This window comes from Myxocyprinus asiaticus, chromosome 7 (genome assembly GCF_019703515.2).
Source record: "Myxocyprinus asiaticus isolate MX2 ecotype Aquarium Trade chromosome 7, UBuf_Myxa_2, whole genome shotgun sequence".
NCBI classification, from domain to species: domain Eukaryota; kingdom Metazoa; phylum Chordata; class Actinopteri; order Cypriniformes; family Catostomidae; genus Myxocyprinus; species Myxocyprinus asiaticus.
Window position 1 is genome coordinate 29,324,056 of NC_059350.1, and position 15,731 is coordinate 29,339,786.

Consider the following 15,731-nt stretch of genomic DNA (forward strand, 5'->3'; position numbering starts at 1 on the left):
GCTAGTTTATCAGCAACTTCATTACCAGATTCCCCAACATGTGCTGGTACCCAACAAAAATACACCACTATCCCAGCCTCTTTCGGTCTGTATAATGATAAATATACTTCCATTAATAAATCTTCTCTGTCTGATCTTGCATGTATTATACTAATTAAAGCTGAAGAAGAATCTGAGCATATTACTACTTTGTTTGGTCTGACTTGTTCAACCCACTGTAGTCCTATTATTATAGCAATTAACTCTGCAGTATACACAGATAACTCATCGGGCAATTTCAAACTAATTTGTTTTTTAAATTTTGGAATATATAAACCTATTCCAACCTTTTGACTGAGAGGTTCCTTAGAACCATCTGCAAATATTTGTAAAATTGAATAAAATTTGTTATTTAAAATAGCATTAACCTCGTTTCCAATGTATTCATTTTTGGACTTGTCTGGTAAGCTCAAATCTACAAGCAGTTCAGGGACTCTCCATGGTGGAGCATCAGTAAGCGGCACATTAGGACAGAAGATCTTATTGTCCATGCCACATTCCTTAGCCCACATTCTACTCTTCCATCCAAAACTATGTCCTCCGTCATATGAATATTCCCAGCACTCCTCCAATACTTTGCGAGTAAGATGATTATTCGTTGATTGTTGAAGATTCACCCAGTATGTCACTACCAATTTTTCCCTTCTAAGATCTAAAGGCATCTCTCCCATTTCTACCCCAATTGAATCTACAGGGGATGTTTTAACTGCTCCACAACATATTCTTAATCCTCTGGATTGAATAACATCTAGTTTTTTCAGTAAAGACTTGGTTGCCGACTCATTTACAATGCATCCATAATCAAAGCAAGAACGAATCAATGCTTGATATATGCACAACAATGCACTATGACTAGCTCCCCCATTGTGACTAGCAACCGTACGCATGCAATTTATGATCTTTTTACACTTTGATTCAGTTTTACTTATATGCAATTTTCATGTTAATTTTTCATCAAACCATAAACCAAGATATTTAAAAACGGGTACTCTTTCCAATGTTTGATCATACAACTTCAGATCTAAATGTTCAGTCCTCTTGTTCTTTGTGAATAACATGTATTGTGTTTTTGAGACTGAAAACTTTAGACCCCAATCCAGTGACCATTCCTCTGCTTCTTTAATTGACTCCTGTATGACTTTAACTACATTTTTAATATTACGGCCTCTCTTCCATAATGCTCCGTCATCTGCATAAAGAGCTAATCCTATTCCTGTTTTTTTTAATTTTATCAGAAACATCATTAATCATTAAATTAAACAATATTGGGCTAATTGCACTACCCTGCGGAGTTCCATTTAGAATGTTATAAGGAGCTGATAGTTCTTCTCCCATTTTAATCTGAAAAGTGCGTTCGAATAAAAAGTCTAAAACCCAGTTATAAAATTTGCCACCTATTCCAATTTTATTCCGTTTAATTAGCAAACCTTCCCTCCACAAAGTGTCATAAGCCTTTTCTATATCAAAGAAGACTGCAATCATGTACTCTTTCATTACAAAAGCTTTTTTTAACTTCATTTTCAAACAATACCAAAGGATCTACTGTAGACCTACTTTTCCTAAAACCACTCTGAAACATTGATAACACTTCCCTTTTCTCCAAAGTGTAATTCAGTCGCCTCACAATCATTTTTTTCCATTACTTTACATAGCGTAGAGGTAAGAGTGATGGGTCTATAAATACTAGGTTTTGTTGTATCTTTCCAGGCTTAGCTAGAGGGAGCACAATTGCAGTTTTCCATTGCTTAGGAAGGACACCATATTCCATATATAATTATATAAGTCCAATAATGTTTCTAATGCTTTTGGTGATAATTTCTTTAAGATTTTATAACTTATCATATCTTTACCTTGTGTTGTATTCTTTGTGTTATTAATAGCTGTTTTTAACTCAAAATAATTAAACTCGTCATCCAAACTACTATTAAAATGTTGCTTTTTCTTGCAAGTATTTCCATATATATTCTTAATTTGTTGAATCAATGCTATAAGCTTTAGCAAATGTTTGAGCCAACATTGTAGCCTTGTTTTCCTCCATTACAGGTATCTTTTTGAAGCTAACCTCTCTTCCTCTCTACTTTACCTGGTTTTATGCTAGAGGAGAGCAGCTTAGAGCCCCTAGTGGACAGAATTGCTATGACATCATACTATAAACCATGTTAACAGAACTAAGGTCTGTTACAGTCATATATAAGATATGTTTTCTATAAATTCAGATAGATATTTAAAGGAAACTCCCTGTTTCCAAAGAAAAATTTCACCTCAGAATGACAGTACACCATCTCAGAGTGCCACTCACACAATGTTAGGACAGTCTAATATTGAATTTCAAAATTAAAGCCCTATAAAATATAATATATAAGATGTGTTTTCTATAACTTCAGATAGATATTTAAAGGAAACTCCCTATTTCCATTTCAGAGTGATAATACACCATCTCAGAGTGCCACTCACACAATGTCAGGACAGTCTAATATTGAATTTCAAAATTAAAGCCCTATAAAATATCATATATAAAATGTGTTTTCTATAACTTCAGATAGATATTTAAAGGAAACTCCCTGTATCCAAAGAACAATTTCACTTCAGTGATAGTACACCACCTCAGAATGCCACTCACACAATGTCAGGGCAGTCTGATGTTGAATTTCAAAATTAAAGCCCTCTAAAATGTCATATACATACTCTGTTTTCTATAAATTCAGATAGATATTTAATGGAAACTCCCTGTTTCCAAAGAAAAATTTCACCTCAGAATGATAGTACACCATCTCAGGGTGCCACTCACACAATGTCAGGACAGTCTAATATTGAATTTCAAAATTAAAACCCTATAAAATATCATATATAAGATGTGTTTTCTGTAAATTCAGATAGATATTTAAAGGAAACTCCCTGTTTCCAAAGAACAATTTCATTTCAGAGTGATAATACACCATCTCAGAGTGCCACTCACACAATGTCAGGACAGTCTAATATTGAATTTCAAAATTAAAGCCCTATAAAATATCATATATAAGATGTGTTTTCTGTAAATTCAGATAGATATTTAAAGGAAACTCCCTGTTTCCAAAGAACAATTTCATTTCAGAGTGATAATACACCATCTCCGAGTGCCACTCACACAATGTCAGGACAGTCTAATATTGAATTTCAAAATTAAAACCCTATAAAATATCATATACATGCTCTGTTTTCTATAAATTCAAATAGATATTTAAAGGAAACTCCCTGTTTCCAAAGAGGAATTTCATTTCAGTGTGATAGTATACCACCTCAAAGTGCCACTCACACAATGTCAGGGCAGTCTGGTGTTGAATTTCAAAATGAAAGCCCTATAAAATATCATATGTGTTTTCTATAACTTCAATTATTTTCATACCTAACCCCATGTTGTTTGTTATACTCCAACAATATTCTTTATTATTACAGGGACTCAGATAGGAGGTGGAGTATGTCAATATTATGCGTTATATGTGTCACATGTCAGAGTGATCGAAATCACTACAGAGTGAACTGTATTGCCAACTGTTTGCCCAAAAGGAGCAATGATGAAACCTGCAACATCCGAGTGGCAATAAAGAGTGATAATTTTGTACTGCTGTCTTGCACTCTTGAAATTTAGATTTTTGTTTTTCAGCAACCATCTGTTGAATCACAGTGAACTAGGTGCTGAGTGCATTTTTATGAAATTATATTTATAATAAATAACTAATTTCTATTTGCATAGCACTTTTCAAAAGAGGTGTTACAAAGAGTTTCACAACACAATAAAAACAAGATAAATAAAATAATAAATATTAAATAAATATTAAAACTGAGCATCTCAAAAAATATAAATGGTATAAAAATAGTTAAAAAATGTATTATGTATATACATAAATATATATGTATATACATAAAGGCACACACACACACACACACACACACACACACAAACACACATATATATATATATATATATATATATATATATATATATCAACGAGGAGGGAACACAGAGGGATTTAAGGGCACATACTGCAATTCCAGCTGTCTGCCCTGGCCTGTTCTAGGTCCTTGGCGTCCATGTCCAGGCATTGTTCATGGAATCACCGGAAGCTGAAATTTGGGAAGATATGAGGTGGACATGTTTTCTTTAGTGCTGGCTCATGTAAGAGCAGGGAAGTCATTACATTGATAAGTAAACCTCTACAATCCAAATGTCTCAAACAGATTAAAGATAAATTAGGAAGAGTCATTATTGTTTTAGCAGAAAATCAGGGGTAAAGATTGAATTTGGCTAATATATACACACCTAACGCTGATGATCAGGGCTTTTTTATAGATCTTGAAGGGATGTTGCAAGTTGCTGGCACCCCTCATGATATAATATTGGGAGGAGACTTTAATCTTATGATGGACTCAGTCCTTTATCAAAAAAGCAAAAGTGTGTAAGCCCCCTAGAGCAACAATGACGCTTCACAGGATGTGTAAATATCTTGGTCTTACAGATATTTGGAGACTTTTGAACCCATCTGGGAGGGACTATACATTTTTTTCATTAGTCCATAAGATTTATTCTAGAATAGATATTTTTTTTATATCTAAGTCTCTCATTTCATCTGTTCTTGATTGCTCAATTGGAAACATTTTAGTCTCAGATCATGCCCTGGTGAGTTTAGAGATGTTGCCACATACGGAGATAAAGAAATCATCGCTTTAATGTATCCCTTTTGCAAAATCCTGATTTCCAACAAACGTTAAAGACTGAAATCAATGTTTATATGGAGACCAACTGGTCCTCAATATCCTCTGTGGGCGTGGCTTGGGAGGCACTTAAGGTGGTTCTTAGGGGTCGGCTCATACAGAATGCCTCATTCATCAAAAAATCTAAAGCACAAGAACTTGTGGAGTTGGAAGGGAATATTAAAAGTGCCGAGGCAGAGCTGAAGTGCCGAATGTCATCTGATGGCCTCAGAGATTTCACCCAATTGAAATACAGATATAATACTATTTTGTCATGGAAGGTGGAGTAATGGCTATTCAGGGCAAGACAGTCATACTTTGCGTCGGGGGACAAAGCAGGGAAGCTTTTGGCTAGATATATAAACAGAGAAAGTCTTTACCTACAGGCAAGGCTCCGGGGCCAGACGGATTTGCCGCTGAATATTTGAGATCTTATGCTACAGAACTGGCTCCACTTTAGTTAGAAGTTTATATGGAATCATTAAAGAATGGAAAGCTTCTGCCAACCATGACACAAGCCCGGATTCAGTCTGCTTCTTAAAAATGACAAAGATCCAAGCGAGTGTAAGAGTTACCATCCAATTTCCCTGATCCAACCAGATGTAAAAATGTTGTCAAAAATTTGGCTAACCGATTAAGTAAAGTTATGACATCTCTTATACATATAGATCAGGTGGGGTTTATTCAGGCCGTAGCTCTTCTGATAACATTAGGCATTTCATCAATATCATGTGGTCAGTGGCGAATGATCGGACTCCGGTTGCTGCCATCTCACTTGATATGGTAGAAAAAGGCATTTGATATGGTAGAATGGGATTATCTTTTTAAGGTTTTGGAAATATACGGGTTCAGGAATACTTTTATTGGATGGATTAAGATACTTTGTAGACACCCTGTTACGGCGGTATCAACAAATAGATTAATTTCAGATTATTTTACTCTGGACAGAGGCATCTGGCAGGGTTGCCCTCTTTCCCCATTATTGTTCTGTCTTGCCCTGGAACCATTAGCAGCCGCGATAAGAAAGGAGGATGATTTTCCAGGGGTGGTGGCGGGAGGTATGGCGCATAAGCTTTTGCTTTATGCAGATTATATTTTATTATTCGTCTCCAACCCCACTAGATCTATGCCTTGCCTCCACAGGATTATTAATTCCTTCTCTAAGTTCTCAGAATACAGAGTCAATTGGTCTATATCTGAAGCTTTGGTTCTGACAGTGTACTGCCCAGTAACAGCTTTTCAACCAGGCACCTTCCAGTGGCCCAAACAGGGCATTAAGTATTTGGGCATTTTATTTCCAGCAAATTTGTGTGATTTAGTTAGAGTTAATTTTTACCCTTTAATAAAAAGATTTTCGAGTGATGTGTATAGGTGGGCTTCATTACATTTATCTATGATTTTGAAGGTTAATGTTATTAAAATGAATTGTATTCCAAAATTCAACTACCTGTTACATTCTCTCCCTGTAGATGTCCCCATCTCTTATTTCAAGCAATTTGATACAATAGCAAAGTCCTTCATTTGGAATGGTAAACGTCCCAGATTACATTTCAGTGTTACATAGGCCGATTGACAAAGGTGGGCTAGGCCTACCCAAGATTTTGTTTTATTATTATGCATTCGGTCTCAGACATTTGGCTCATTGGTCGCTTCCACCTGAGAGAGCCCCTCCCTGGTTTTGTATTGAACAGGAAGTCCTTGCCCCATTTCGCCATTGCAAAGCCTTTCTACTAAGCTATCTGGAGAAGTTAAGTCACACCCCCTTATCTCGCATTTGCACGCGGTATGGACGAAAGTGTCCAGAGTGTTTAATTTGGACATTTATTTAAATGTTGGCGGAACCCAAAATTATGTATTAATAAGTCCCCTTTCTGCTGGTCAGAGTGGATTGTGAGGGGGGTTATTAGACACTCAATTTTCATTTTGCCCCAGACTCTGTATCCTGGGCGATGGGTCCGTAATAAACATTGGGGATGGATATTTAAAAAGTTGGGTCCTAGCCAGAGTCATGATTGGCAGATGAATTATCTTCAGGGGATGGAAGTCGGCTCGGGCACCCTCGTTTGGGGAGTGGTGCGGGGAGATGGGCGGGGTGGCAACGTTCGAGGAGGTGTGTAGAGCCGAGGAGGGCGGGGCCGGACTGGAATGAGACACACCCGGTCCCAATCAGCCTGATGGGGCGCGCGAGGGATAAAGGCGGCCGGGGACGACAGTTCGAGAGAGAGAGAATTACAGACAGCTGTGCTGTGTTTTTAGTTGTGTGTTTTTGGTTGTGTTTTTGGTTAATAAATTATTATTTAAGTTGTCAAGCCGGTTCTCGCCTCCTCCTTTCCTCGAAACCCCCTTACACTAGTGCCGAAACCCGGGAAGGAGGAGGGATTCCCGTCGCAGGATCCTCGACACTGCCGTCCACCCAGGGGAGCGCCGCTGCCGTCCGACGGGGGACGGAGTAGCCCAACCACCCGGACGCGGGGAACGGCCGCCGTCCGCGAGGCGAGTGGGGACGGGACTCCCCGACCGCCTGGAGCGAGGGAGCCGCTGCCGGGGGCGGAGGAGTGCCCTGCCGTCCCCCGGGAACGCGGAGGGGTCGAGAGAAGACTGCCGTCCGCGGGGGGAGGAGGGAAGCGACTCCCCGACCGCCTGGAGTGGTAGGGCCGCTGCCAGGGGCAGAGGAGAGTCCCCACGGGACGCCGGGAACGCGGAGGGGCATTCTGTCCGCTGGGGGTCGGAGGTCTGACTCCGGTCCGCCCGGGGAGGAGCGGCTGCAGTCCGCCTGAGAGGGTGGAGTAGTGATCGAGGACCACGCGACGGCGCATCAGAGAACTGGCGAGTTTCTTTTTCTCTCTCTCCTCTCTCTCTCTCTCTCTCTGTCGCTCCGTGTTGGCCTTTCCCTCGCCATTTTGTGTTGTTGTTTTTCCCTCCTGTCTCCTCCCAGGTTGAGGAAGGCGGGGAGGACCCGCCGGCAGTCGGGGCATAAGGCACACCACCCCCCCCCCCCCCCAGGGACGTCATGTACGTCATGCCGGGGGCTCCCCGGCCTGAGGCAACGCCGGGAGGAGTGTAGAGCCGAGGAGGGCGGGGCCGGGCTGGAATGAGACACACCCGGTCCCAATCAGCCTGATGGGGCGCGCGAGGGATTATTTTTTATTTTTTAATTGTTGGTGACCAATGTAGTGCGTGTTTGTGTCAGGTGGGGGTGTGGGGGAATGTTCGGGGGGAGGGATTTAATGTATATAATTGATTCCGTATTTTATGTTTGTATGATTTATGTATGGAATCAATAAAAACTGTTAATACATTAAAAAAAACAAACAAAAAAAAAACATGATAGACCAACTATATGTCTAAATTCCTTGAGTGTAGGTGTAGCTATTGGGTTTATATGTGCATGCTCATCACTGAAAACTTTTGTTTACCACCCTCCTGATGAGGGCCCTACCAACGTCCACACCTTGAACATAAGTGCTGTGACGAGATAGTTCTGCTCCCCGAAGCAAAGCCTTAAATTCAACGCCCCAAAAAGCAGGTGGGGCCCCTACCCTAACAGGCTCTGCCTGCACTCATTGAATCAGAAGTCACAGATTGTATGTCACATTATATTTCATGTTGGGATCCCTCCTTTAGGGCTGTCGCTACTGGGATAAAGGCTGAAGCTGGATGTAGGCAAATATCCCACTGGCTCAGTGGCTCCATTAGGAGTGTGTAAGGAAGTGGACTTTCTGAAGGAGGTGGGAGCTGGTCAAACATCTAGCATGACACTTTATTGTCAGCACTTTTCAGTGTAACAAAGACATTCAACACCACTGCTTTTCAGCAGCAGGGACACACAGTAATGAGGTGCTTTTCAGCTCCACATAAACACACACACACACACAGCTTCGTTGTATCTCTCTCTCTCCCGGAGTCTCTCTCGACTGCAGCTCTCGTCGCGGCTTTATCCCCCACCCGCCAACATCGCAATCACCAACAGCTGGGCGGAACAACTCGCTCCGCACAATCGTCGCTCAGCCTGCCCCGCTCTCCACAGAGTGTTAATGGGCAACAGCCATCACTTAAAAACTATTACAGCACTGTATATTTTTAAAAGGTTACAAGCTGTAACTGTCAGTAGAACAGTGTGGGTGATAATATGCACCACAACAACAGAACAGAACCGAACAACATATGAAAAATAGCAACTATTCACAGAAAGTGTACACCACTACACAGTAATGGAGGGGCCAGTGTAACAGCCGCTGACCATCTCTAGTCCTCTCCAAGCGCACCCAAGAGCGAATGGGTCATCATGGGCTGAGAAGCATCTCACAGATAAAAGCAGACGAATGAGAATGAGGAAGACCAAGATGCTGCTGTGCATATATCCTCTACTGACAACACTCTCTGGAGGCCCTTGGAAGATGACAAGCCCCTGATGGAATGGTCCCTAGCACCACCAAATGGATCCCAACCTGATGCCACATATGGCTTATCAGTTGCACTAGCACTAGAAGCACCATGAAAAACTCCAGCACGTTCATGTGGTAAAATGGACATAGGTGGGGCCCTCCTAATTGGGAGGGTGGGAAAAAATTCTTCAGTGCTGCGCAACTGCACACATGGTACACCAAATAGCCACAGTTCTAAAGGATGTAATACTAATTGATTAAATGAATGAACACCTGAATCTTTTTGTTGCAAGGTTGGAATCAGCTTCCTCTTTGGAACTTTTTGCAGGATCCACCAGAAATACTGTGAGGTTGACTGCATTTATGTAATGAAAATTATAAGGAAATAATTTGAACGTAGAATGTAGATGGAACACATCTTATATATGACATTTTAGAGGGCTTTAATTTTTAAATTCAACATCAGTCTGCCCTGACATTGTGTGAGTGACACTCTGAGGTGGTGTACTACCACTCTGAAGTGAACCTGTTCTTTGGAAATAGGGAGTTTCCTTTAAACATCTATCTGAATTGATAGAAAACACATCTTGTATATGACATTTTAGAGGGCTTTCATTTTGAAATTCAACATCAAACTGCCCTGACATTGTGTGAGTAGCACTCTGAGATGGTGTACTATCACTCTGAAGTGAAAGTGTTATTTGGAAACAGGGAGTTTCCTTTAAATATCTATCTGAATTTATAGAAACACATGTTGTATATGACATTTTAGAGGGCTTTAAGTTTGAAATTCAACATCAGACTGCCCTGACATTGTGTGAGTGGCACTTTGGGGTGGTGTACTATCACTCCGAAGTGAAACTGTTCTTTGGAAACAGGGAGTTTCCTTTTAATATCTATTTGAATGTAGAAGGAACACAGCATATATATTACATTTTAGAGGGCTTTAATTTTGAAATTCAACATCAGATTGCCCTGATATTGTGTGAGTGGCACATCGATTTTCGGAAAAAAAACAATGAATGAAGGCTTGAATCCGAGCACTGACATCCCGTCAGCATGATACAGGCATAAGCAAAACAAACCAAAACACTTCTCTTTGTAATATAAACGAAGTTTATTTATGCAGTAATATCAATTAATAATTAATACAATGCAGTCAATAAACTTCCGACTTACAACTACAAACTAAACAGTGTTATGATTAGATATGGAAATCAAAATAAACCTATAACACATGAGGGTGTGTGTGAGAGAGTGAGTGTGTGTGTGTGTAAGGGATGTCAGAGCTCGGATTCAAGCCTTCATTCATTGTTTTTTCCCAAAAATCGATATTCTTCAGATGTCGATTTTCCTAAGCAAACAATCTAATATTGAGACTGTTATACTATCTGGTTATTAGTTCCTGATTCCAGGGTGGTGCCCCGTCAATGTTAATCCTTATTAATATTCTATTGATTTTTGATAATTGATCATTATCTTTGATGATTGTTGAATCTGAATGATCAATAAGCTAGTGTTAATTTTAATTAATGTTTCATTGATGTTAACCATTAACGATTATCTTTGATAATTGTTGTTTTAAAGGATTAAAAAAAGCTAACATTGATTCTCATCAATGTTCTATTGATTTTAATAATTAATAATTGTCTTTGATCATTATTAATTATTGCTAATAACCAAACCCGCTCCTAAACGTAGCGCACTACATTTACTGGAGCCCCATATGAGATTTTAATGAGTTAGATTCAATTAATTAATTTAAATTTTAATTAATAACTAAATAAATAATTACCAATTATTTCTGATAGTAACACTGATCTAAACAATCAGTAAAGCCCTACATAATAATTGGTGCCCCATGTGAGGCATCCTACATGCCAGTTCTGTCACAGTGTGTATGCATAAAAATCCAAACTAATAACTTGAATCATTACTTCAAAGTTTGGTTCTGTTTGACAATTTACTTCTCAACTTGCCAAACATAAGCCAGTGTGGTGTGAAAGTGCTCTTAAGAGTGAATTAGGGGTTGGTAAATTCACTATAGTCTGCTTAAAACCTGCTGTTGTTGTTATTTAACTCCTAACGCTTTCATCTAAATGTTACAGAGAGGTGCCAAGTCACTTCATCGACGTCCACCAAAGAGAGAACGCAGTGAAATTTGCACATTACATAACAGTAGCCCGTAAGCCACAGGTCGAAGCCTCTCACCTGTGCGTTCGTGTTAGCATTATAGAAACTGTAAAACAACAAGCTATCAGAGCCACTGTGTTGCAAGAATTTTTACTGCCCCAGTAAAATGAGTAACCAATCGCCCCGCGTGACTGGAGCTGAAGCTCCACAGAGGTTAGTCGACCCAGCACTGCAAGATGTGGTCGCTGCTGTCCTCCGTCTCTCTGTAGAGGAGAGAGATAACCTTAACAGCTACAATATTAGTCGTTGTGATGAAGCATTGCGGGAACTAGTTGATTATGTCAACAACCCGGTCGGGAAGCCAAAGCGCACAATCCCGGACCTGGTGGGCTAAATGTTCCTTCTTCATCACCGCAGAACCCAACTGCAAACCGCAGAGCACCAGGCCCAGCTCGCCCAGCTGCAGAGCAGCTACCAAGCGGTGCAGAGGGAAAATATCAGCCTGCACCAAGACGTTAGGTGCACCCAAGCTGAGAAGGTCCAGGTAAAAGGAAGATAATGCCTGGATGCAGGAGGAAAACGAAACCCTGCGCAGGCAGCTTCAAGCTGCCCAGCTAAGAGTAGAGTCAGATCAGGTAAGCGCAGCTGAAATGCACAGCACAACATCTGACATAGAAGAGGGCCTCCTCTTTAGCGCTACATGTAGAAATGTGCCCCTGAGAAAACCTAGGGACACCCGCTAGGAGCCGAGCTGCCCCTGGTGGTACAGTCTCTGACTTCGTACTCCAAGACACTTTTCAAGCTCCTCCAGCCGCCCGCTGGTTGGATGCAGGTGCCCCTCCTTATAGTTGCCCTCCTCAGTCAGTTTTCAGTCATGCCACCTTGCGTTTCAAACCGACTGATTCCTCACACGGGGCACCAATTATTATGTAGGGCTTTACTGGTTGTTTACATCAGCGTTAGTATCAGAAATAATTGTTAATTATTTATTTAGTTATTAATTAATATTTAAATTAATTAATTGAATCTAACTCATTAAAACCTCATATGGGGCTCCAGTAAATGTAGTGTGCTATGTTTAGGAGCAGGTTTGGTTATTAGCAATAATTAATCATTATCAAAGACAATTATTAATTATTAAAATCAATAGAACATTGATGAGAATCAATGTTAGCTTTTTTAATCCTTTAAATCAACAATTATCAAAGATAATCCTTAATGGTTAACATCGATGAAACATTAATTAAAATTAACACTAACTTATTGATCATTCAAATTCAACAATTATCAAAGATAATGATCAATTATCAAAAATCAACAGAATATTAATAAGGATTAACATTGACGAGACACCACCCTGGAATCAGGGACTAATAACCAGATAGTATAACAGTATCAATATTAGATTGTTTTCTTAGGAAAATTGACATCCAAAGAATATCAATTTTCAGAAAAAAACAATGAATGAAGGCTTGAATTCGAGCACTGACATCCCGTCAGCATGACACAGGCGTATGCAAAAAACCAAACCAAAACACCTCTCTTTGTAATATAATCAAAGTTTATTTATGCAGTAATATCAATTAATAATTAATACAATGCAGTCAATAAACTTCCGACTTACAACTACAAACTAAACAGTGATATGATTAGATATGGAAATCAAAATAATCCTATAACACATGAGGGTGTGTGTGTGTGAGAGAGCGAGTGTGTGTGTCTGTGTGTGTGTAAGGAGGGACGCGCACAAAATGGCGGACGTGACTCTCGTGGAGAGTATGTCACGCGAGACTTCCGGCCAGGGAATATGACCGTGAATGTGGGCGGAGAGAAACCAGTCAATGGCGTCTACCAGTTACCGTGTGTATCCGCTTGTACGATAGCTTAGGGACAAAGCTGAGCTTTAGCACGAAGCTATCTACGAGCCAAAAATGTGTGCCAGAATGTTTGTGAGGGGTCACAAACATTCATGAATTAAAGGACGGATGAACACACATTCTGCATCCTAATGCGATTCAAGTAAGAGGTTTACGTCTGGGCAGAGATAGAATAATATAGTGTGTTATTTCAATTTTGTTTTTTGCTTGTACATTTTATGGACCGCCATGTCCGCTCATTATTAATACTCAGGGTATTAATTATCACAAATTTGTTTTGCTGTATTGTGGTCCAACCAAATTTGGACTGTTGTGCCATTTCGCCATCGCGGGTGAGACTGGTAAACTGAGTTCATCCATTAAAGAGTCAAAGAATGCGGGACTGTTTACGAGCCGTCCACCACGTCTCTGAGCGATAAACTAACAGCTGCTTTCTCTCCCACGATCGCGAAATCAGCTTTAGGGCTGTCACTTTATTCTCTCTCTCATACTAACCACACACACACACACACACACATACACACACACACACACACACACACACACACACACACACTCAGTCTCACACCCACACCCTCATGTGTTGTAGGATTATTTTGATTTCCATATCTAATCATATCACTGTTTAGTTTGTAGTCACTGTAAGTTTATTGACTGCATTGTATTAATTATTAATTGATATTGCCGCATAAATAAACTTTGTTATATTACAAAGAGAAGTGTTTTGGTTTGTTTTGCATACTCCTGTGTCATGCTGACGGGATGACAGTGCTCGGATTCAAGCCTTCATTCATTGTTTTTTTCCGAAAATCGATATTCTTCGGATGTTGATTTTCCTAAGAAAACAATCTAATATTGAGACTGTTATACTATCTGTTTATTAGTACCTGATTCCAGGGTGGCGCCCGGTCAGTGTTAATCCTTATTAATATTCTATAGATTTTTGATAATTGATCATTATCTTTGATGATTGTTGAATTTGAATGATCAATAAGCTAGTGTTAATTTTAATTAATGTTTCATCGATGTTAACAATTAACAATTATCTTTGATAATTGTTGATTTAAAGGATTAGAAAAGCTAACATTGATTCTCATCAATGTTCTATTGATTTTAATAATTAATAATTGTCTTTGATAATTATTGCTAATAACCAAACCCGCCCCTAAATGTTGCGCACTACATTTACTGGAGCCCCATATGAGGTTTTAATGAGTTAGATTCAATTAATTAATTTAAATATTAATTAATAACTAAAGAAATAATTATTAATTATTTCTGATAGTAACACTGATCTCAACAACCAGTAAAGCCCTACACATACGTAGTGCAAATCTAATACAAATCTGTTATCTGTTATGTACAGTGCAAAATACAAATCTGTTACGTACAGTGCAAATGTTTTTTGTTTTTTTTCAGAGGACTGAAATGGCAGAAGAGGCTGGATGTGTTGGATAAATATAAAAAAAGACTAAACTGTGTATTGCACATAGTTATTGCTCAATGGGGCAATTTAACTGTTCATGAGATGGACAGCCTGTGGGAAAAAAAGGGGGCAAGCAATAATCCTCTCAGCAGTCCGAACTGTCCTTTGTAGTCTTCTGATGTCTGATTTCGTAGCTGAACCAAACCAGACAGTTATTGAAGTGCAGAGGACAGACTCAAGGACTGCTGAGTAGAACTGTATCAGCAGTGCCTGTGGCAGGTTGAACTTCCTAAGCTGGTGAAGGAAGTACAACCTCTGCTGGGCCTTTTTAACAATGGAGTCAATGTGGGTCTCCCACTTCAGGTCCTGTGAGATGGTAGTGCCCAGGAACCTGAATGACTCCACTGCTGCCACAGTGCTGTTTAGAATGGTGAGGGGGGTCAGTGTTGGGGTGTTCCTCCTAAAGTCCACAATCATCTCCACCGTTTTGAGCATGTTCAGCTCAAGATTGTTTTGACTGCACCAGACAGCCAGCTGTTCATCCTCCCTTTTGTATGCAGACTCATCGTCATCTCGGATGAGGCCGATGACAGTGGTGTCGTCTGCAAACTTCAGGAGGCTTGACAGAGGGGTCCTTGGCGATGCAGTCATTGGTGTAGAGGGAGAAGAGTAGTGGGGAGAGCACACATACCTGGGGGGCACCAGTGCTGATTGTAAGCATTGGAAGTGAGTTTCCCCTGTCTCACAAGCTGCTGCCTGTCTGTCAGAAAGCTAGTAATCCACTGACAGATAGACATGGGAACAGAGAGTTGGTGTAAATTATTCTGGAGTATAGCTGGGATGATGGTGTTGAAAGCTGAACTGAAGTCCACAAAAATGATCCTTGCATATGTCCCTGGTCTGTCCAGATGTTGCAGGATATGATGCAATCCCATGTTGACTGCATCATCCACAGACCTGTTTGCTCGATAAGCAAATTGAAGGGGATCTAGAATCTGGGAGGCGAATTAGCGATAAACACACATTTCTGTATGGAAACGGCTTCAGGGTAGATTTCTTTTGCGCTAAACCAAAACTTATGCAACAAAGTATTTTTTTTAGGCATGACGTCATCATGCACACAATTTTTATTGATAAAAGGCC